Source organism: Mustela erminea, chromosome 1, assembly GCF_009829155.1.
Source record: "Mustela erminea isolate mMusErm1 chromosome 1, mMusErm1.Pri, whole genome shotgun sequence".
Taxonomy (NCBI): Eukaryota; Metazoa; Chordata; class Mammalia; order Carnivora; family Mustelidae; genus Mustela; species Mustela erminea.
This window is the reverse complement of record NC_045614.1, coordinates 150,024,466-150,046,630: the sequence shown is the minus strand read 5'-3', so window position 1 is coordinate 150,046,630 and position 22,165 is coordinate 150,024,466. Positions and strand designations below refer to the sequence as shown.

The window sequence follows — 22,165 nt, the reverse complement described above, 5'->3', positions numbered from 1 at the left end:
TAAAGGAAACTGTCCAAAAATATTTTCCAAAGTATTAAATCTACCTTTTTTTTCTTATTACAATAGCCAAGAAATAAATCTGAGTTTATTTAGTATAAACTTCGTGCTTTTAGACAAAGCAAACAAAACCCTTCAAATTGCTTAGGAAAATATCCAAACTTGATGAAGCCCTTAGACATTGATTTAAGCATGTGGCTTTTGGTTTTTGCATATTGAAAGGATTGGATATGGCAAAGTCAAAAACGTATGCACATGCAAGTGAATGGAAAGAGAGAGAGAGAGAGACCTCTGTGGGCTATTCCCTTTGCTAACCTTATGTCTTCCTGGCTTTGAAGTGGAAATATCTGGTATTTCCAGCTTGGACTAAATCACAGATTTCTAATGAGTTTCCTTGGTATTTGCTCTGACCTGATTCAGGTCAGCTTATTGCTTTTGCTTGCAGTTGAAAAGCAGAGGAACAAGAGGTAAGCCTTCCTTTGCTCATTAAGGTTTTAGTGAGCGATCTTAACTCAAGCATTTCTAATTAAAATGTAAAGATCATTAATATGCGCCATTAATAAAGGTTTGTCTTTCGGCTCAGAATGCTCCCATGGAAGTGCCGGGAGTCCTCCTGCATCCACTGGTGCTAGACCATTGCTGCTCTTGGCGAGGTCTCTGAACAGGCTGGGGTTTCTGTCTGAGAGGCTGGTGACAACTTATGTCAGGCTCAGGGCAAGGAGGAGCCAAGAGGAGAAACAAATTGCAAAGGCAGCTTTTGCTTTTCACTGCCACCAATTCCCAGCCCTGGCATTGCTGAATGAGAAAGAGGCAGAGGTGTCCTGAAGCAGATAAGAAAGATATTAAATCATGTTTTGAAGTTATTTATCACTCTTCCCCCGAATTAAGATGTATATTCATATAGTAGCAGATCTCCCCTCCACCCCCAGTTTAGGACTAGAGGAATTCAAGTTTCTATGTAATCCACATCATGCAAAGCATTTTAATGTGTCATGTTTCCCTAAAGAGAAATATTACCTTTGGTTTGACATTTCAAAATGAGATATTCACTGAAAGAATTTTTTTTTCTTTTTTAAGAGCCAGAAAGAGAGAGACGGAATGGGGAGGGAGGTGCAGAAGGAGAGAAAGAGAGAGAAAATCTTAAGCAGGCTCCACATCCAGCATGAAGCCTGGTACGGGGCTCGATCTTACAACCTGAAATCATGACCTGAACCAAAATCAAGAGTCAGATGCTTAGCCAACTGAGCCACCCAGGTGCCCCAGCTGAAAGAAATGTTTAATTGTGATTGCTGAGCTATTTGGTTTTGAATATGAAAATTGTGATTAATAAAGTCTTTAAAGGCACATAATATGAACAGAAATCAAATGGATAATTTAACCCATAGCTTGTAATATTTATGGCTTTTTAAATTTATATTATGTTGAAAAACTAAACTGAAGAGACATGATGAACAGCAAGTTAAAATAGAGAGAGCTATGGGGCTGTCCAATTACTTAGCCTTCATCTTAGGAATATTAATGTAGGGATTTAAGACAAATTAGAAATAAGAATAAATTTACTTTAATCACGTCCTAAACTCTAGTAATTATATAAAATATTTGTTAATTTATTGCTTTTATTTGCTTCTCTATATAATCATCTGAACTTCTGACCGTTTCAATTAAGTTACAATATAATTAGTGTTTCTGTTAAAGTATTTGGAGTTGATAGAATACAACATTTCTTTCATAATCAAGATTATTATGTTGCCTGGGGTATTTGTGATTTCCAATTTAGTTAAACTCAATGGCAAATACTAATAATTTGCATGTACATTTTTATGCTTTTCATCTTACTGATTAATCTTTGAACCACTTGAGAAAGAAATATGAGCATTGACTTTATACCATGGTTTTATATAAAATTCATCCACGGTTTAGAACATCTGGAGACTTGAAAAACTCACACTAAGCTGTATAGGAAGAAGAAAGGCTATTCCCCTAACATACTTGTAATAAGAAGGTGCTGGGTTTTAATCTGTGTCAAAAATTAATTGTTTACTCCAGAAAAGGCTGTTAATAATTTGAGGGTATCAAGAAAGATAATCATCTATTTACTATGACAGCAAGAAAGAGTTGTAGAAGTAGAGTTGAAGTCAAGGAAGAGACATATTACAAATAGCTTTCTTTTATAATGAGAACAGATATTATCTAGATTTTCATTTACATATGGCTATCAGAATTTGTGGGATAAGCCCAATTACCATGTATTTTTTCAATAGAAATAATTTGTTAAGTATAAATCACTGCATTCCACTGTCAAAGTTTTAGAAGACTTCAAATTTAAGCATTTATACATCAAAAGAAAAGTTAGATTACATAGTCTACTTTCATCACGGATCATATTCAAATACTTGCTCATTTAAAAATATATGCATGTATGTATAATGACCAAGTGTTTCCCTCTTAGATACTGAGTAAGTCCAGTAAGGCAACTCAGCCAAACACAAATAGCCAATTTGCCCCAAGCTGAGCTTATGAGAGCCTAAAAAACCATAACCCTGAGTATAGCAGTTATCAAACTTGAGTGAGCATCAGAATCACCTAGAGGGCTCATTAAATCCATATTGCTGGGCTCCACCCTCAGCATTTCTAACAAGTTCCCAGGTGATGTTGATGCTGCTATCTGGGGTCACATTTTGAGAATCACTACATTCGAAGGTACCTCTGAGATTTTCAAAAAAGATTTCTTAGCCTTATTCCAGTTTGTACTTTGGCTAGAGGTTTGTTGTTGTTGTTGTTGTTGTGTAATTCATCAGAAAAAAATGACCTTACTGTTTTATAACATCACTCTCAGATGCTGTCTGCCATTATTTTTCACACTGGGTTTCATATACCAACAAAAATGAATCATGTATGTCTAAAATGTACATTTTTATAAATGAATAATATCTATCTATCATCTATCAAAATACAACTGTGTGCTGGCTTATTAAGCTTCTAAATATCTTAGTGTGTTTGAACTTAAAGTTGGAGATGATGGTTAGAAACAGGTTGGAAGTTGGAGGAGAATCTTAGGTAGAGCAGAGTGACCCATCAGGGGCTTTTACAGAGAGATGGGTAAGGAAAATATGTAGGAAATCTTGAGGACATCTTGCATCTTTTTTTTCTCTTTTTCAAATTTTTTTATTTTTTATTAACATATAATGTATTATTAGCCCCAGGGGTACAGGTTTGTGAATCGCCAGGTTTACACACTTCATAGGACTCACCATAGCACATACCCTCCCCAATGTCCATAACCCCACCACCCTCTCCCTACCTCCCTTCCTCCAGCCACCCTCAGTTTGTTTTGTGACATTAAGAGTCTCTTATGGGGGGGGGGGGCGGTGCCTGGGTGGCTCAGCGAATTAAGCCTCTGCCTTCAGCTCAGGTCATGATCCCAGGGTCCTGGAATCGAGCCCCACATCCGGCTCTCTGCTCAGCAGGGAGCCTGCTTCTTCTTCTCTCTCTACCTGCCTCACTGCCTACTTGTGATCTCTCTCTGTCAAATAAATAAATAAAATCTTAAAAAAAAAAAGTCTCTTATGGTTTGTCTCCCTCCCAATCCCATCTCATTTCATTTTTTCCTTCCCTACACCCCAAACCCCCCACATTGCCTCTCAAATTCCTCATATCAGGGAGATCATATGATAATTGTCTTTTTCTGATTGACTTATTTTGCACAACATAATACCCTCTAGCTCCATCCATGTCATTGCAAATGGCAAGATTTCATTTCTTTTGATGGCTGCATAGTATTCCATTGTATATGTATACCACCTCTTCTTTATCCATTCATCTGTTGATGGACATCTAGGTTCTTTCCATAGTTTGGCTATTGTGGACATTGCTGCTATAAACATGTGAGTGCACGTGCCCCTTCTGATCACTACATTTGTATCTTTAGGGTAAATACCCAGTAGTGTGATTACTGGGTCATAGGGTAGCTCTATTTTCAACTTTTTGAGGAACCTCAATGCTGTTTTCCAGAGTGGCTGCACCAGCTTGAATTCCCACCAACAGTGTAAGAGGGTTCCCCTTCCTCTGCATCCTCTCCAACATCTGTCGTTTACTGACTTGTTAATTTTAGCCATTCTGACTGGCGTGAGGTGATATCTCTTTGTGGTTTTGATTTGTATTTCCCCAATGCCAAGTGATGTGGAGCACTTTTTCATGTGTCTTTTGGCCATCTGGATGTCTTCTTTATAGAAATGTCTGTTCATGTCCTCTGCTCATTTCTTGATTGGATTATTTGTTCTTTGGGTTTGAGTTTGATAAGATCTTTATAGATTTTGGATACTAGCCATTTATCTGATATGTCATTTGCAAATATCTTCTCCCATTCTGTCAGTTGGAAGACATCTGGTATCTTGAGTAATTCTGTCCTTTTACAGAGATGTTTCAGCATGAGATGTTCTAGGATCTGAGACTGATGCTAATTTAAAAAATATAAAACCAGATATATGTGAATAGTTACTTTGGACTGACTCTACATGGTTGCTTTCTTCTCCCTCATATTACACATTTTTCTGGTCAGTCCTCCTCAATCTGAGTAGATCTTCATATTTACAGCCACTAGCACAATCCTAATGTCAGTTAAACCTTGCCTGGCAACTGAGTTGATGGGAGCAGATGTTAGGTGAATAGCTTTAAAACATCTGTTTGAGTGGCCTGCTGTTGCTTGCAGAGAGATCCTGGAGCATGCAAAGGGTTCCCACTCTTTCTCCTTCTCTGGCTCCCACCTGCCCACACTTGATTAGACATTTAAAAATCAGAGACCCTTACCAGGGGCAGGCTTCCTAGCAGAGGAGATTCCCCAGCCTCCTTCCAGGAGTCTGTCTGCTCTCTTTGGAGTGGGGAATGCCATGACAATGGCCATTCTGCATTATCTCTGCCTCTTGTATCATTTCGAGCCTGTTCAGGCAGACATTTGAGAATCCAAGTATTTGTTGGAAGATTGCCTCTGATATGTTTATTTCCAACATGGTTTCAATATTTGGGGTGTGGAAAATTAGCATACATTTCTGAAAGTTCAATACCCTGTATCCACTGAAAAACATTTTGATCTTTATTTGATCAGAAACTATAGGGTGTGATCGTAGTGGAATTGTAGGTGTGTGTATAAGGTATGGGGCTAAACTAAGAGATGGAGATCCCATTCACAGGGGAGAATCAAGAAAGTTTCAAAAAGGACATGGCACCTGAGCAGGTCGAAGCATACATGTGTAATTATAACAGATATAAATGTAACCATAAAACATTCAAACCATACATTTTGTGTGTGGTTATGTATAAAGATTTAGTGTATATTGTTCTGAAACATTCTCTTTGGCTTAAAAGTATATCTTGGACATTTTTCCAACGTGGTAGATAGAGATATATTTCATTCATTTTAATAGTGGTTCCATTTATTTGTTATATGTTTGAATTCTAATCAATTTAACCAATTTCCTGTTGGCAGACTTTTATTGTCTTCATTTTATTGCCATTACAAATAATATTATAATGAGTGTGTGTGTGTGTGTGTGTGCACCTTTATACATATGTAAGTATTTTTTAAGATAAATTCCTCAAAACTAAAATTTGTGGGTTGATATGTATGCATATTCAGAATTTTAAGTTATTCTCTAATTGCCCTTTAAAGTCCTTATACTAACTTAGAATTTCACACAAAACATTTGAGAATGACTTTTTTTACTTCCTCATTTATTAATAAGATATTATAATATTGATAACTAGTAAAGATAAGATATTTCAATTTACATTTATCTGATTATGATTGAGCTTGTCATCTTCTCATATGTTTATTTGCTTTTTTCCATGAATTTCCTCATTGTGCATGTATATTATAAAAATTATCTTCCTGAACAATATTCTAATATTTTTGAAATATAGTTGTATTTTTAATTCATTCCATTGAACCTCTGGAATCTAGTTTTAATTAAGGCATGAGGCAGGGTCTATATTTATTAATTTTCCAAATAATTAACAAATTTTCAAATACTACTTATGGACTAAATAATTAACCTACTGATTTGAATTACCATCTTTATAATATAAAAAATTATCTTATACCTATGTCACTATATGGATTCTCTTCCATTCCATCTGAAAGAGAAATGTCATTTTTGGTCAACTTTCTGTCTGACAGAGATTATAAAGAGTATAATTCTCTACAGAAGAACGAGCATGTACAAAGACCCAGAAGCATGGGCAGTGTCCTTTGTAAAAGGCAAAATTTTAGAGTGGATGTGGCCTTAAGTTTATGCACAAAGATTACAAACTTCACTAGGAAGTCCATAGTAAAAGCAATGAAAAAATTTTCATAAATAAACACCTGTCTCCAATAGAAGCATAATATTCATCCATTCCAATTTGTTTTAGATCATTTAGGCTTGGACTTATTTTAGCACTTTATTAGTTTTTATAGAAAGCCAATATATTTAATGCAGTTTTTAGAAAAAGTTTTATATACTTATTTGATAGAGAGAACAAACACATGTGAGTGCAAGTGTGAGTTGTGGGGGAGGGGCAGAGAGAAAGGGAGAGAGAGAATCTCAAGCAGATTCCCCACTGAGCACGGAGCCCCATGCAGGGCTTGTCCTGCAGCTTGATCTCAGGATTCTAAGGTCATGACCTGAGTGGAAATCAAAAGTTGATGCTGAACTGGCATCCACTGGGATGCCCCTAAATGCAGTGTTTTCAGAAGGCTTTACCTTTAACGCATTATTGTTAGCTTTCAAAAGTAAACATTTTTTATCATTTATATTTGTGCAGTTTCTACTTCTCTGGAAGGAGAAATGCTGAGAACAAAATGTTCTAGGATTTCAGTGTTTGCATGTAATGTCCCTGAATTTTAGTTTCAATTTTCTGATAAGGAAACTCTTTCCAAACTTATCTTTTTTTTTTCGGTGGCCCAAGAGGAACTAAACATAAGCTCATGTGACAGTGAGAGGTAGGATGTAAATGTACAGAAATTATGTGTTGTTGTCTTTGTCGTTAATTTTTTATCCTTAATGTTGGTTTTTCGTAAGACATGTAAACATAATGTCCTGTGTGCTGAAACGTGTCCAAATGTTGCTTTCTGTAACTAGATCTTCCCATCATGGTTATCAGCTCCAATTTGAATAAATAAGCAGAACCCCTAAACCTACTTTTATCAGGGTTAGATCACCCTTTTCTTTTTTCTCTCTCTTTTTTTATTTCCCTCCTGTCACGTTTCTAGATAGCTGCAAGCAAGAAAAGCACCTCCAAAAGTTATTTTGACTTAAATCAGCATCACTTCCAAGGTTTAATCACTAAAATGTAATTAAAGTGTCATAATGCTCATTTTAAAATTACTGATTCAAATTTACACATTGCAATGTAATCTAAGTCTTTCTGAAACATCATGCCTCCCTAGAGGAAACAAAAAAAAACCAACCCAACATTGCTTCAGATTTACTAATAAAATCAACATGCTATGCTACGACTCCAACATACTCACCAAAAGTAATTTAAGTTTCTTTTTTGTTAAAAGGTTAAATGTTTAAGGGTATTTCCTTTCCAATACTACAGGTATGGTACAAAGATTCGTGGGGAAATAGAAAATGTGAGAGAATGCTCTTTATAATGATTGGTAGCTTCAAAGCCCTATACTGGAACTCCCTGTAAATATGCCAAGTTGACTATTACAGAAATAGACAACTTGTGGAATTTTGGACATTTTCCATACTCATTGGTGCCAGCCCTCCAGTCTAGTCCAGGAGCAAGTAAACAAGTCAATAGGAAAACTGATCATTGGAAAGGCTGACCTTTGAACAGTGGAGTCTCTGAACTCTCCGAAGGGTCAACTTGGATTTGGCAAATATTTCAATTCTCCGTGTGTCATGTAACCTTATGTACTAATCAAAGTGATCTGTTTTTGATATTGAGAAGTTCAACTTCTGGGATGGCGCCAAAGGTTTTGGCATCATGGTGGATGGAATGTATTCACTTGTGTTGCTGGATGAAGAAATTCTACTGTTGTCCTGAAGAATCTGTTTCATTACCAACCTCTCATATTTCTGGAAAAAACAAAAACAAAAACATGTGACTAGTTTCTTTCCAGAAACTGTTGGGGTTTTCCTTGTGTTTGTTTGCTAGTCAACTTGGAAAGGAATCAGAGAGTGGACCTGCCTGTCCTAAGGTGCTTGGAGGGCCCTGGGGGACAAAGGTTATAGCTGAAATTAAAAAACAAAAAAACAAAAAAACAAAAAAAACCCAACAAAATAAACCCCACAACAAGTGTAAAAAGTCTTCCTGAAGACCACTAACAGGAACCCCAAATAGTTGAGCTTCAGATGACGTTGAAGGCTTAGGGGTATCTGACACTTGCTTTTTACCTTTCTATTTATAAAAGGAAGGTGAACAGGCTGTGATGTTTCTGGTTTTCTGGAAAAGTATTAGAGCCTTGTTAATTATGGTAGAGTGAACATGGCAGGAAAAGGAAAAATATAATTTTAAGTATAATGGTGCATGCTGGAAACACAGATTGGCAAGCATATGGGGTTCTGGCATCTGGACAGAAGCCTTCATAACCATCTGCTTCTCAGAGGTTATTTTGGCAATTTTTGCAGCAATTCCAGTGACTCACAGGTCTGGGCTCAGTTTTTTTTTTTTTATGACTTTCTTTAGTTTTATTATATTAAGCCCCAAATAATAATAATAATAGTTATTATTATTTTCCTCCATCTTCTTCCTCTTCCTCTTCTTCTTTTTTTTTAAGATTTTATTTATTTATTTATTTGACAGAGTCACAAGTAGGCAGAGAGGCAGACAGAGGGGGAGGGGGAAGCAGGCTCCCTGCTGAGCAGAGAGCCCGATGCAGGGCTCGATCCCAGGACCCTGAGATCATGACCTGAGTGGAAGGCAGAGGCTTAACCCACTGAGCCACCCAGACGCCCCACTTCTTCTTCTCCTTCTCCTTCCCCTTCCCCTTCCCCTTCCTCCTCTTCTTCTTCTTCTTCTTCTTCTTCTACCTTTCCTCCTCTTAAGAACTCTTGTTCTTGTTCATATTCTTATTCTCTTATTCTTATTCTTATTCTTGAAGTGGGATAGGTTAAATAGTTGATAGGCACTAAGGAGTGCATTTGTGGTGAGTGCAGGGTGTTGTGCGGGAATGTTGAATCACTATATTTTACACCTGAAGTTAATATTGCACCGTATGGTAACTAACTGGAATTAAAAAAGAAAAAACCTTAGAAAAGGAATAATTGGGGATAAGGATTTTTAACAATGAGCTAAAAAGGGCACAGGTATGTAGAAGCAGTTGCTGGGTCTTCTGTCTGTACATTAGTTTCATTGTTGTGGGTGTAAAGTTATCTTAAAATGGAATATGTGCCAGTAATTCATTGTGATAGCAGCAGATGTCCCTTAATGCTAATATTTTTTCTCAATTTTATTCACCAAGTGACATTTTTGGCCTTCAGCATAAATGTGGTATATTGTCTTCCTTCGCTGCGAAATGTGAGAAAGTGTGGATGTACTCATGTTTTTGTGTTCTCTGCTCATGGTCCTAAAATGCAGGGACCCAACTGGTAACCTCCAGCTCTCCTTGGCTTTCTTGTTCCACTAAACGTGCCCCAGAATTTTGAGAGTTACAGTTTTTAGTAGTTAGTGTGATGTCATGTGATACTCTCACCAGCACTCATATTCACCAAAAGTCATTTAACACAGGACCATTGTGGTTAATCATAAAGCAACATACTGACAAGCATGATGCATTAGGAGTTGAATTTTCATTTCAATTTTTTATCATAAAAATCCCATTTATTGAGTATTTACATTAATTATGTCACATAATGTGATATATGTCTTTAATGTAAAAGATATACAAGGATGTGAATAGAAGGGCTTGTGGGTAAGAATGAAAATGGGATGGCTCTCCGAGGACCATTTGGCAGTGTCTTTCAGAACTTCAAGTACACGTGTCCTAGGACTGCCCACCACCTCCTCGTTCTTCTTCTAGGACTCTATTCTATTTTATAAAATATTGTCACATACTCATAAGGTCATATATGGTAATTACAAGATTATTTGTAATGGACAAAAACTGAAGGCAATTTAAATGTCAGTAGGCAAATGGTTAAACAAATTTTGGAAATGCTATACTATGGAATATCACATAGCTGTTTAACAAAGTGACATAGGTCTACAAGAACTGACATGGAAAGGTGTCCATGATCTATATTTAAGGTTTTTCTTTTTTTTTAAACTTGCTTGAGAAGAATATATATAACATATTTTTATTTTTTAATAAAAAAAGCAATATATACTTATTTAAATGTGTAAACGAATAGAAGGTGTGTGTTATAGACTGAATATATCTCCCGAAAATTCATATGCTAAAGGACTCATCTTCAATGTGATAGTATTGGGAGGTAATTACATTAGATGATGTTCCGAGGGTGGTCATGATGGAATTAATGTCCTCGTGAGAAGAAGAAGAGACCAGAGCTTGTTATTCCTGCCATGGGAGGAAAAGAAAGAAAGCAGCTAGCTGCAAAACAGGAAAAGAGCTCTCACCAGAAACCAACCATGCTGGCACCCTGATCTCAGACTTCCCAGCCTTCAGAACTGTGAGAAATAAATAGCTACTGTTTAAGGCACCAGTCTGTGGTATTTTGTTATAGCAGCTCAGATTAAGATAATACAGAAAGAGTCTAAGTAGACTCTAAATATTACATGATTACCTCCAAGGGAAGATGAGGTAGACAGATGGAGAAATTCTCTTGTTTTTAATATATATACTTCTTCATTGTTTAAATCTTTGTTAAGTATGTATCACTTTTGTAGTTGAAGAATGGGAGGGAGGGAGAGAATGAGGAAGGAAGGGGGGGGCAGTATGAACTCCCAAAGTCCATGTTGCATTGTCAAAAGTTATTCTATTTACTCATTTATAAACTATTGTGTTAAAAATTTGTCAGGCTGCTTCTTCCTTGATGACCTTAAGGATGAAACCATCTCTCAGATCCTTAGTTCTTCTTATGAGATAAATGGGCTTCATGGAAAAGCATGGTGCATTTTGTAAAATATTTTCAAATATATTGTTGAGCAAGAATTAAATTGGGACATTTGGCTGGAATTGGACTGAGTTCCCCTTTTAAGGTATTAGGTTCTAGTCATGCTTCTCTTGTCTATTAGGTCTTTCCTTTTTCCTTCTAGGTTAGACTTTTGTGGAGCCTTCTGACACATGAAATTTTTTAATCTATTAAGCAGAGTCAGCAGTGATAACCTGTTTCTTTTGTCTCAAAATGTTTGGCTTTAATTTTCCTCCTAGACTATATGTAGATAATTTAATTTCAGTTTTGATCTTGTGAGAAATTCCAAGGAATACCATTGGTTCTGAGACATCAGGAGAGTCTGGATCCTCAGAAGACTTTTTGGGATTTTGGTAGATGCTATATACGAAAATATATATATGAATGAATGATTTCCAAGTTGGTCTGCAGATCAAAATAACCTGGAAAGTTGAAAGAAATTAAAACAAATCACAATGTCAGACCAGAACTCAAATCTACAAATTGTAATTTTGATGGAATGCTGTATAGAAGTATGTTTTCAACAAACTTACCTAAATAATTCCTGTTTATCTAGTTCTACATTAGCTGCAGATTGACTTTTGGGAATGAATCATCTGCTATTTATTACAATAGCCTATGAATGAGAGCACAAAATACACATCTCCAACTACTTGGTAGTTGTTATTAGGATGCAAGTTTTGCCCCTATAATATGCCTTTTGCATGTCATGGTATGTAGTGGTTATGAGAAGAGAGAACCAAACACAGAGGAGGACCAAGTATTGCAATGTGAAAGAGGTTTTGGCTTAAAAAAGGTCTGTCGGGGGATGCCTGGGTGGCTCAGTTGGTTAAGCGGCTGCCTTCGGCTCAGGTCATGATCCCAGCGTCCTGGGATCGAGTCCCACATCGGGCTCCTTGCTCGGCAGGGAGCCTGCTTCTCCCTCTGCCTCCTCCTGCCATTCTGTCTGCCTGTGCTTGCTCTCTACCCCCCTCTCTCTCTGATAAATAAATAAAAAAATCTTTAAAAAAAAAAAAAAAAAGGTCTGTCGGAATACCCTTCTCTAACACAGGGAAAGGTTATCATGTTATCTGTTCCCATATTGTAGTAAGCATCATGAGACCAATCAAGTATCATAAGAAGTTGTGGGCCAGATCAATTGGAGAAAATAGGAGTAGATATAGCCAGGAAATGGGAGAGATCAAAATAACTTTAAATATTTGCTCACACTGCCAGCTATTGGGAAAAAATAGAGCTATCTCTAAGATAACCCATTTATTTATTTATTTATTTATTTATTCATTTATTTAATTTGAGAATTTTATCCATTTTGTTGAGATACAGTTGACATACAATATTATATTAGTGTTATATACAAATAATGGTTCCATATTTGTATATATTGTGAAATGGTCACCAAAATACGTCTGGTTAGCATCTGTTATTTCACATAGTTACAGTTTTTTTTCTTGTGATGAGAACTGCTAAGATTTTTTCTCTTAGCAACTTTCAAAAAGAATATTATTAACTATAGTCAGCATGTGGTACATTATATCCCATGACATTTATTTTATAAATAGAACTTTGTACCTTTTGATCCCCTTCACACATTTTACCCACTCCCACCCCCACCTTAGACAACCACAAATGTGTTCTCTGTATCTGTGATCTCACTTTTTTATTGTTGTTTATTTGTTTGTGTGTTTTAAGATTCCACATATAGGTGAGATCATAAGGTATTTGTCTTTCTCTAACTTATTTCACTTGGCATAATGCCCTCAAGCTCCATTCATGTTATTACAAATGACAAGATTTCCTTTTTTTAAAAAAATTCCTGAATAATATTCAATTGTATATATATTCATATATATGTATATACACATATATACATATACACATTTACATACACAGATAGACACATACATATATACACAAGCACACAAACATTTTCTTTATCCATTCATCTATCTCTGGACATTTAGGTTGCTTCCATGTCTTAGCTATTGTCAATAATGCTGCAATGAATATGGAAGTGCAGATTATCTTTTTGAATTAGTGTTTTCATTTCCTTCAGATAAGTACTCAGAAGTAGAATTGCTGGATCATATGGTCGTTCATTTTTAATTTCCTGAGAAAGTTTCACGCTGTTTTCCATAGTGCCTACACCAATTTTCATATATTTTTTGTAACTCTCCTACCCAGTAAAATAAAAGTTCTCAAAAAATAAATGAATGACGTTTATTGGATTTCTTTGATTTCCTTGTAGTTCTCATGAACAATGCGTTAACAAGAAATGTAGGTCTGCAAACTATTTCGAAGTGAATGCTGATTATTTTGTTTCTTTCTCATTTCCTTGCTTGCTCAGCTAAGGGAAACCAAATAGACTCATCAGCCCACTTACAGACAGCATAGCTCTAGGTTTTTCCCCCCTCACTATTAAACACAATGTTTGTTGGCATGTTCCAAATTCTCTAGTTTTGGGGGATGACCCTGACCATTAGGATTTGCATAAAACTACTCTTAACTCCCATCATGAGACCAGGAAACCCTGTGAGAAACTATTTCCATCTTAACACTTAAGGGATCTTTGTGGGATCTAAGTTTATTATTATTTTCTCTTACTCTACTTCTCTGTGTCTGCCACATACCTAGGACTGTCCTACAATACCACCCACTGAAAGGCATTTCCTCACATGATTGTATGAACAGCTGACCTGTGCTGGTATTTTGGGGAGCGACTAAAGAATAATTATTTCTTCACGGCTCCTGTTCTCTCTTGGACATCCCTATCTTCGGCTCACCCCACTGGCTTTGCTCACAGGGGCCACGGTGTCCAGTGTACTCACTGAGCAGTTTCCTTTCCTTTTTCTTCCCTAGACTCTTTGTCATGTCCCTGCCCTTGAATCTTAAACTTCTTAAATATTTTGCTAAATAATTCACTTAATAATAATAATAATTTAACTTCTCTAGCTGATGGTGCCTGAATGCTTCACTTTTTATATTTAGGAAGTAGCTTTTATTTATTTATTTTTTTAAACACACATGGGGGAAATTATTCCATTCTCCTAGGAGATGAGGAATCTAGTTGTACAGATTTAAATGACATTTTTTTACCCTCTTGGCTACATTTGCTCTTTTTTCTCTACTTTTCTCTCCCCTCTCTTCTCTTCTTCTCTCTTTGCCTTTGTCTTTTTCACCCTCTCCCGCACTTGCTTCTCTCTCTCTCTCTGTCTCTATCAACCCACCATCCATTTATACAGAATTACAAATGTGTGTGCAAAGGCAAGCTCACAAGCACATCTACTCAAACACAACTGTGGCTGTTCCTGAGCTAACTTTTCTAAGGGGCACATAAGAAGACATCACGTGGGCAAGTTAAATGGTCTTGTAAATGTGGGAAAATTTTCGTATACATTGTTTCTCCTCTATGCCCCTCTGGATGACAAAGCACAGGGGTTCTACAAAGATCGTCCTACTTCTAGGGAAGTAATAAATTAATAGAAGTCTTCATGGTTTGATAGAGTCTGGAGAGAGACACACAGAGGGTACCCTAAGCAGAAATCCCTTTACAACATGGTCCCTTTACTTCTGTTTACATTACCTTTGGGAATATAATCCTCACTCCTCTGTGAGAGGGCCAATTTGACTTTTTCAATAGTCTTAATTGTAAATGTTCCCTTTATATGGTATGAAAATTTAAGTTTATAACATTCACTTGTTGGCCTTGGATTTATTCTCTGGTGTCCTGAAAAGTAAGTTTATTAAATTTTTCAAAAAATAGAAATTCATATATTTGAAAATAATTGTCATTAAATTCCTCATCAAATCATCCCGTCTCAGGCTAAACACCTCTTTTTTTCTTCAACAATTCCTGTTGTTATAGCTTTCAGACCCCTAACTTCCTGATTGTAGTATTTTGGAGTCATTCCATTTTGTCACTGTTTACTCTCAAAATGCCACATCTAGCAGAATGACTTGCACGAAGTAGATGGATAAATGCTGACAGAATTTAATTTAACTGAGCACCATACTATTTCCAGTGCCGAGTCCTGAAAAACTATGCCCATCTTTCTTCTGGACGTTACACTTTTATTAATACAATATAAGACTGCATTAGCTTTATTATAAATCACATGGGCTTGTAATATAATGTCTCCTGACCTTTTTCTCATAATCTTACTTTCCTTCATCTGAATTTGGTCATCTGATTTCCTGAATCTAAATGCAAAGTTTTACATTTATCCTTGTAAATTTCATTTTGTTTATTTCATCCACGATTTCACCCTTTTGAGATCTTTATGCCCTCATTGAAAATACACATTTCCCGCCACTATTTGGGTCATTTATAAATGCAGTAGATTTGGTTTTTTGCCTTTACTCAAGATTGATGCTTTTGGTAGAAGTCCATTGCAACATTGGACTTTTAACCTGTTTTTGTTTTGTTTTGTTTTTTTGCTTCTGGCTCTCTACGGTATTGCTGAACCACACATCTGTTTGGGAGATCACAAGGTGTGTATGGCATCTGGTCCTACAGAAGTGTGGTCAGCCACAGTGCAGCATCTGTGGAGTTGTCCTCCCCTGTGCCCTGTGTCTATTAAGCATCTCAATACACACATTTCCACTGCTAATGTCACTAAGTACCCACGAAAGCACAGTCGTGGCCACTGGTTTCCAGGCAACAGGCCCTGGGTGCTGCTGTGGCAGAGGCTTTGAACTTTCCCAGAAACCCATGGTCTCTCCCAGGCCCTCCTGCCACTGCTCTAGCCCTGGGTTACTCAAGGTGCCACAGCTCTGAGTGTTCAGTAACAAAATAAGAGGGGAAAAGCTCCTAACTGCAAAGAGAGAGAGAGAGAGAGTTTCCGCAGCAGATGCAAAAAGCTTTCTTGCTTCCATTTGGTCTCCACGGCTTGAGAGAGGGCTCCAGGGTGGTTAAAAAACTGCCTTGTGGATGCAGGAGAGGCTCTGGCACAAGCGTGGGCACCGGGGGTTGGGGGGGATGCCTGAGGGCCCCTCAAAGGCTGCTGGGCTGCGGAGGCTCCTGGGGGTGCGTGAAGGTGAGCCTTTTGAAGAGACACTGAAGAGACACTGGCCCAGCCCGCCCGGGTGGAAGCCTGCGCATGTAGTCAGGTGGTCGCCATCTCCTTGAGAGTTGCGCCTCCTCCTCCAGGAAGCAGCTCTCCGGGAAGTCACAGAGCGGGCGTGTGCGCGGGCGGACCCCAGGGCAAGCAGCTCCGGAAGGGCCTGCTGCAGGCTCTTGTCCAGAGCAACGGCGGCTCCCCGGCATCCAGGGATGCCCCCCGACCCTGGGAGAACTTCTGCGCGTCCTGGAAGAGGGCACAGACCCGCGCTGGTGCTGCGCCTTCGTCTTTCGGGGACCCTCAGCCCTCCGGCTGCCCCTCAACCCTGCGGGAAGAAGGGGGCCTCCACTGCCCGGCCACTGCGAGCTACGTCTTCGCAGAGAAACGGCGGCCCAGGGAGAGGTAGGTGTGGAGGCCGCAGTCGCGTGTTGACCAGGCAGTTGTCAGGACCCACCTGCGCGCAGCCGCTGTGGGGAATCTGGGGGGCGGTGCTTGATGGCAGGGAGGAGCGCAGCTCAGAGGACGGCGCTGGCTGGTCCGGGAGGACGAGGATGGCTGAGAACATGGTTCCAAAGGCAGCGACTGGAAGAGAGGTTGGAGGGTGGTGGGAGGCTGCAAAAAGGGGCATCCCTGGGTCTGTTCCACTGGAATAGTGTTGAAGCTCGAGACAGATCCGAGGGGACGTCTGGCGTGCTGCCTAACTCCAGTTCTACACCGTGGTGTCTGGCAGTGCTTTTACAGAAATTGCTTGTATTGATCAGTGTTCTTTTTCACTGTGGCCGTGCTGCTCAACAAACACCAAAATATGTGTGGCTTTCAACAATGAGCATTTAATTTTTACTTACACGTTAGTGCATAGGTTGACTCGGGTTCTGCTGGATTCAGGTAGGATTGCCTGGCCTCAGTTTGCAGGCTGAGCTCAGAGTACTCGTCATGGATCATCTCCTTTGGGTCCAGCAGTCACTTGGGGGATGTTCTTCTATAGAAATGGTAGTTGCTCAAGAGTCCTGAGTGGAAATAAATAATGCTCCTTAAGACTTGAAAAAACACTGTAACTTCTGTCCATATCCTGTTGGCTCAAGCATGTCACATGGCCAAGAATTTAATATACTCCAGTGGTGGTGAGCCATGGCAAGGATAAGACGGAAAGGAATCTTTGGAGAGAGATCTTTCACTTTTATACAGCCTTCTCCTTCATTCTCTTCTTATAGACTACATGAGTCTGGGGAGGGCAGCAGAAAAATCTCTTTGACAAACACCATATTGGAATCACCTCTTCACCCTCAGGCACAGAGCTTTGTCACTGTGTCAAGTCTATTTTTCCTCCTCCTTTCAGATATTTTATCTTCCCGAGAGTGTCCGACAAAGGGATGCCTAGCAGGCCTACCCCACCAGTGCACTGAGCATGCTGAAACCCATTTGAAACTAGCAGTGGGCATATTCATGCTCAAGCTGAGGAGGTCTTGGATTCCTTAGACGCATCTGAATCAACTGATTTGTGGAAAGAAGTGGAACTCCATAGGGTACAACTGCAAAGCACCTTTGTTTTTCCTCCACCTGCCTCTTTTAACCTGCTCAGAGCACTGGTTTTTCCTCACTGTTTTGGATAAAAAGTTGAGTAGGTTTGGTGACTTTTCTGGTCACTCTCAGATAATGGAATGTTCTCCAATCCCTACTGTATATTAGGAGAACTTCATTTCACTAATTAACATATTCATTCCGGTATAAAATCCCAGTTCCAAACTTTATTCTGTTTTTTTCAGCTTGTGTCAGCTGTGGCTGCAGGCTTGTGCAGAATGATCACGTGGCCAACTTCTTGTTCATTTAGCTGCTTAGTGTCTGTTCTCCCCTGCTTACTAGGCTGCCCGGGCTCTCCAAGGTTAGAAGCTAATAGGCAGGGGAGGTAAGGGGCAAGGTTGGTACTAAGAAAAACTGGCATTGATTTCTCCTGGTCTTGGAAGGTGTTTGAAGGTGAAATATTGCCTTATAGGGGTATCTGTGATAATCTTTCCAGAGTACCCAGACTAAATCCTTTGAGTAGTAAGAAGCTTCCATGCAAATAGCTTATAGTCTCCCCCTGCCCCCACTACCACTGCAGACTCTTTCTGCTGAGATAGACTTACCATGGCCAGAGCCCAGGCAGACACCTCATAGTGGGCTTCACATTTGGACTTTGGGAAACACACACACACACACACACACACACACACTTGAACTGCTGTGGGTGGTAATGCAGGCATTTCCCAAATACCACCATTTCATGATGGCCACAAAGAGTTTCAGCTACCACTTGTTTAAAAATGAGGCACCATTTTACTATCAACCTTAAATTCCAAAGCATGAGGCTGAGTTGCCCCCAGGAAGCTCCTCTCATGCAACTGAAGATTAGAGCAAAGGACTCCGATCTCCAAAGTAAGAAAAGGTATAGGTGGAGGGGGAGGGGGTATATTGGGGACATGACTGCAGCACATTGAGGACTTTCTCCAAGGAAACACTTTTTTCTCCAGCCTCCATCTTTTTTACACCCTCAAAGTGGGTATTGACTAATTACAGTAGAACAAGTTTTTGTCCCTTGAGTGAGTCCTCTAAAGTGGCCTTGTACTCTCATTGGATTGTGGAGATGTCTGCCTGTCATGTACTCTTGGCACCTCTTTCTTTTAAACTTAGAATCATAGACTCTTTGGATTTAAAGAGAGTTGAACATCTCCCTCATTTCATAAATGAGAAAATGAAGTTTCTGAGAAGTGATGCCAGACTTCCAAGGTCACACAGCTTTTTTGGTATAAAGATACTCAAGCCATGTACAGCCTGTGGGTCCAATAACCCCTCTTTCCTCAAATTTATCATCTTTAAAAAGGGATAGTAGTTGTACAATAGAAGGTGGGAAGTCGAGGCTTATTGTAAAGGTTAAATGAGTTAGTGTTGGAAAGCTTTCAGAAGAATGTGATATAAGGAAAGTACTCCATGATTGCTGTTTCTTCTCTATTCCCCTTCCTTCTTTGGTAACTTCTTTTTCTACCTCTTTCTCTTTCATAGAAGATCCATGTGCCTAATATTGAGAACACAAGTAAGCAGAACTAAAAGTGCCATTAATTACCAGTCACAAAGCCTAATGTTGTCAAAGCGACAGGAACCTTCCTCCCTTGCTGGTGAACTTCAAACGTGAGACATTACCTCTGCTCTATAATAGTGAGCAATTTAAGAAAACTTTAACGTCCAAAAAGGGGATGGTTCAAAGGAATTATGGACCATTGTCCAGTGAAACATGACATCGTCACTAAAAAGTCATGGACAAATATAAAGAGGCATTAAATGAACAAAGGCAATTTCCAAAACTGTGGCATAGGGTGATATAAATTTTGAAAATAAAAAAGAGATGACATATATTTATTTCCTGAAGGATAAACCTGAGGTTATGAACTGCAGTGGTCAGGTTTGGGTTGGGGACTATTGGTGACTTTTGTTTTTGTATTTATGTGTGTTTCTCAAACATTTGTACAAGAAACATTTTCTCTTAAAATATATTTTAAAAAGGGTAGAAGGTGATTGTGGAGTTGAAAAATAGTGCTTAGCTTTAGAATGAATGGATTTTGTCAGAATTATGTGCTATTGGACAGAGGAAGGCCTAACCCCACAGGTAGGCAGAAGACTACGCTCAGTGATACTCTGCCCGGGAGCAACGGTAGAAATCTTGAGAATAAGAGTCTCCTTTCGACCAGGAGCAGCTGTTTCATCTGCGACGAGCCTCCAAGGCTTCATAACATGCTCAGGAAACTTGTAGAAAGACAGTAAATCTGACAGGAGAAATAAAAGAATGTTCTCAGTCAGTGAGATAGTTTTACATGACTGCTTTTCCAGAGAGGTTGATGAGTAATAATAGTCTCTTCATTCATTTCATTTTTCTTGAAAAAAGTTGAGCTACAAAATGAGATGTAATGTTATAGGAAAGTAGAGGGGATCATGGGCTCAGTGTAGACACTATTTCCATGAAGCACAAGGGAGAGAAAATCCGTCTGTCAGTAGGGAGAACTTTCCTCCTTGTTTCCTTTGAAGGCTGTCCAAACCAGGTAGCCAGCAAGTTCAAACATTTATGAAATGCCTGTGAGTGAATTCAGTGAGACATCTGAAAATTTAGCTAATTTGGTGCTTCTCTTTACCAAAAGGAAGAAAATTTCCGTATTAACTTGAATTAAAAACTTTTCTGACCTTAAGAAAGAACCAATGATCAATGACAACTGAATTTCAAGTGATTTCTTTTAAATTGTAGTGGAAAAGTTGAATTTGTAATAAAAAGTTTTTTTTAATATAAAAGCTATTTACATACATAAAATTCCTTTTTTCTTTGACCTTATAGATACTGTGTGTATGTGTTTAGGGGGTTCTCTTGGTGAGGAAAAGCAAGATGAGTATCTGTTCTTTCACAAGCCTATGGAAATCTAAAATAACATGCTATTTTATATTAAGGCTCCATTATAGTAAAACAGAACTCTAGATATGGTTTAGATGATTATGCTCTACCAAATATGGAAACAATTGGCTAAAATTGGACTAAGTGGTAGCTTCAACTGAAAGAAATAATGTCAGACTTTCAGTGTCCCATTAGGGTAATTGTGGTGACGCCTGTGGTTAAGGTCTATGAATTGAGATTGCCATAGGGCTTGCAGTCACAAAAGATTGGTTCCTTGGGTCATTACAAAAAAGGTTCAGACTTCAGAGCTCTTGAGATATTTCCTCATAATGGCTCAAATTAGGAAATTGTTTCTGCAGTAGAGAGAGCTCTCATTTGTTAAAAGATTCATCACATAGTGAGTGAATTCCTGTTACAAGGACCAATGTTGAGTTGGTGTAGAGAGATGGTGTAGGCTCTATATTTTCCCTCTTGACCTTGTCAAGTGCGGGTGAGAGTAGTGTTATGATCCAGGGTAGAGCTAGACTGACACATAAATTTGTTCCTGTGATAAGCAATCCAAATAGCAAAGAGACATAGCAATAAGATTGATTCTAGAGAAATCCAAACCTTGCCAAGAGCTGAGATTTTTCTCAACCAAAGGAAAGATCCAGAACAAGGATAAAACAATAACAACAACAACACAAAACCCTCCCAGGATGAGAAGGAGAGGGAGTAGGGCATCTTAGTGACAATGATCACAATTGATCCAGTGATGTTTAAATGGGCCAATAACTATGAAAAGGACACTTCATTCAGAAACCGATGGAGATCCAGGTTTAAAGGCCAGGAAACTACAAAGCTGTGACAAAGCTTTCACTACCAATAATTGCTCTGCTTTAGCTAAGAGACTGAAGTACATGAGGATCTCAATTATTGGGCTAAGTTGGTTAATATGCTTTCCAATAAGATGGCTTTTGAAGAAGTAAGAACAATCTACAACTTTTCTCCTTATAATGACCCCATTAAATTCTCCTTAATATAGTCATGACTTACGGTATTCTTTATTTTTTTTTTTTTTAAGATTTTGTTTATTTATTTATCTGAGAGAGAGACTACGGGGATGTGCGAGCAGAAGGTGGGATGGGGAAGAGGCAGAGGGGAGGGAGAGGGACAGTCCACTCAGAGTGTGGCGCTGGTCATGGGGCTGGATCCCACCATGCGAGGTCTTGACATGAGCCAAAACCAAGAGTCCCACGCTTAACTGACTGAGCCACCCAGGCACCCTGACTTAGGGCATTGTGTTGTTTTGCACACTTGTTATAGGAAAGAACTGTGTTAAACCACTGATCTGTTATAATAAGGAGAAATGTATTAAAATGGACAGTACTTCGATTCCTATAGAATTATGTTCACATTTGAGGTGATTAAATATTAATTACACTCCTCTATCCATGAAATGCTACAGGAAAAATAATAATTTTAAATGCTAGTCCCAGGTTTTGCCATGATGTCACTTACCAAAGACATCAGCGATATCAAAGAATTGCATATTAAAGTGGCATTTTGCCTGTAAAGGAAAGAAGGCTTGTTTTAAAAGCTTTGGAAGTGTTTTAATCCTGCTAGAAAGTATTTGAACCCCC

The 22,165-nt window shown here is 38.6% G+C and overlaps 1 long non-coding RNA gene across 1 annotated transcript in view; it reads left to right on the top strand.

The window, feature by feature from the left end:
• Positions 1-22,165, top strand: part of LOC116592948 — a 214,734-nt gene that overhangs the window by 17,120 nt on the left and 175,449 nt on the right. The gene's annotated exons all lie outside the window — the stretch shown is intronic.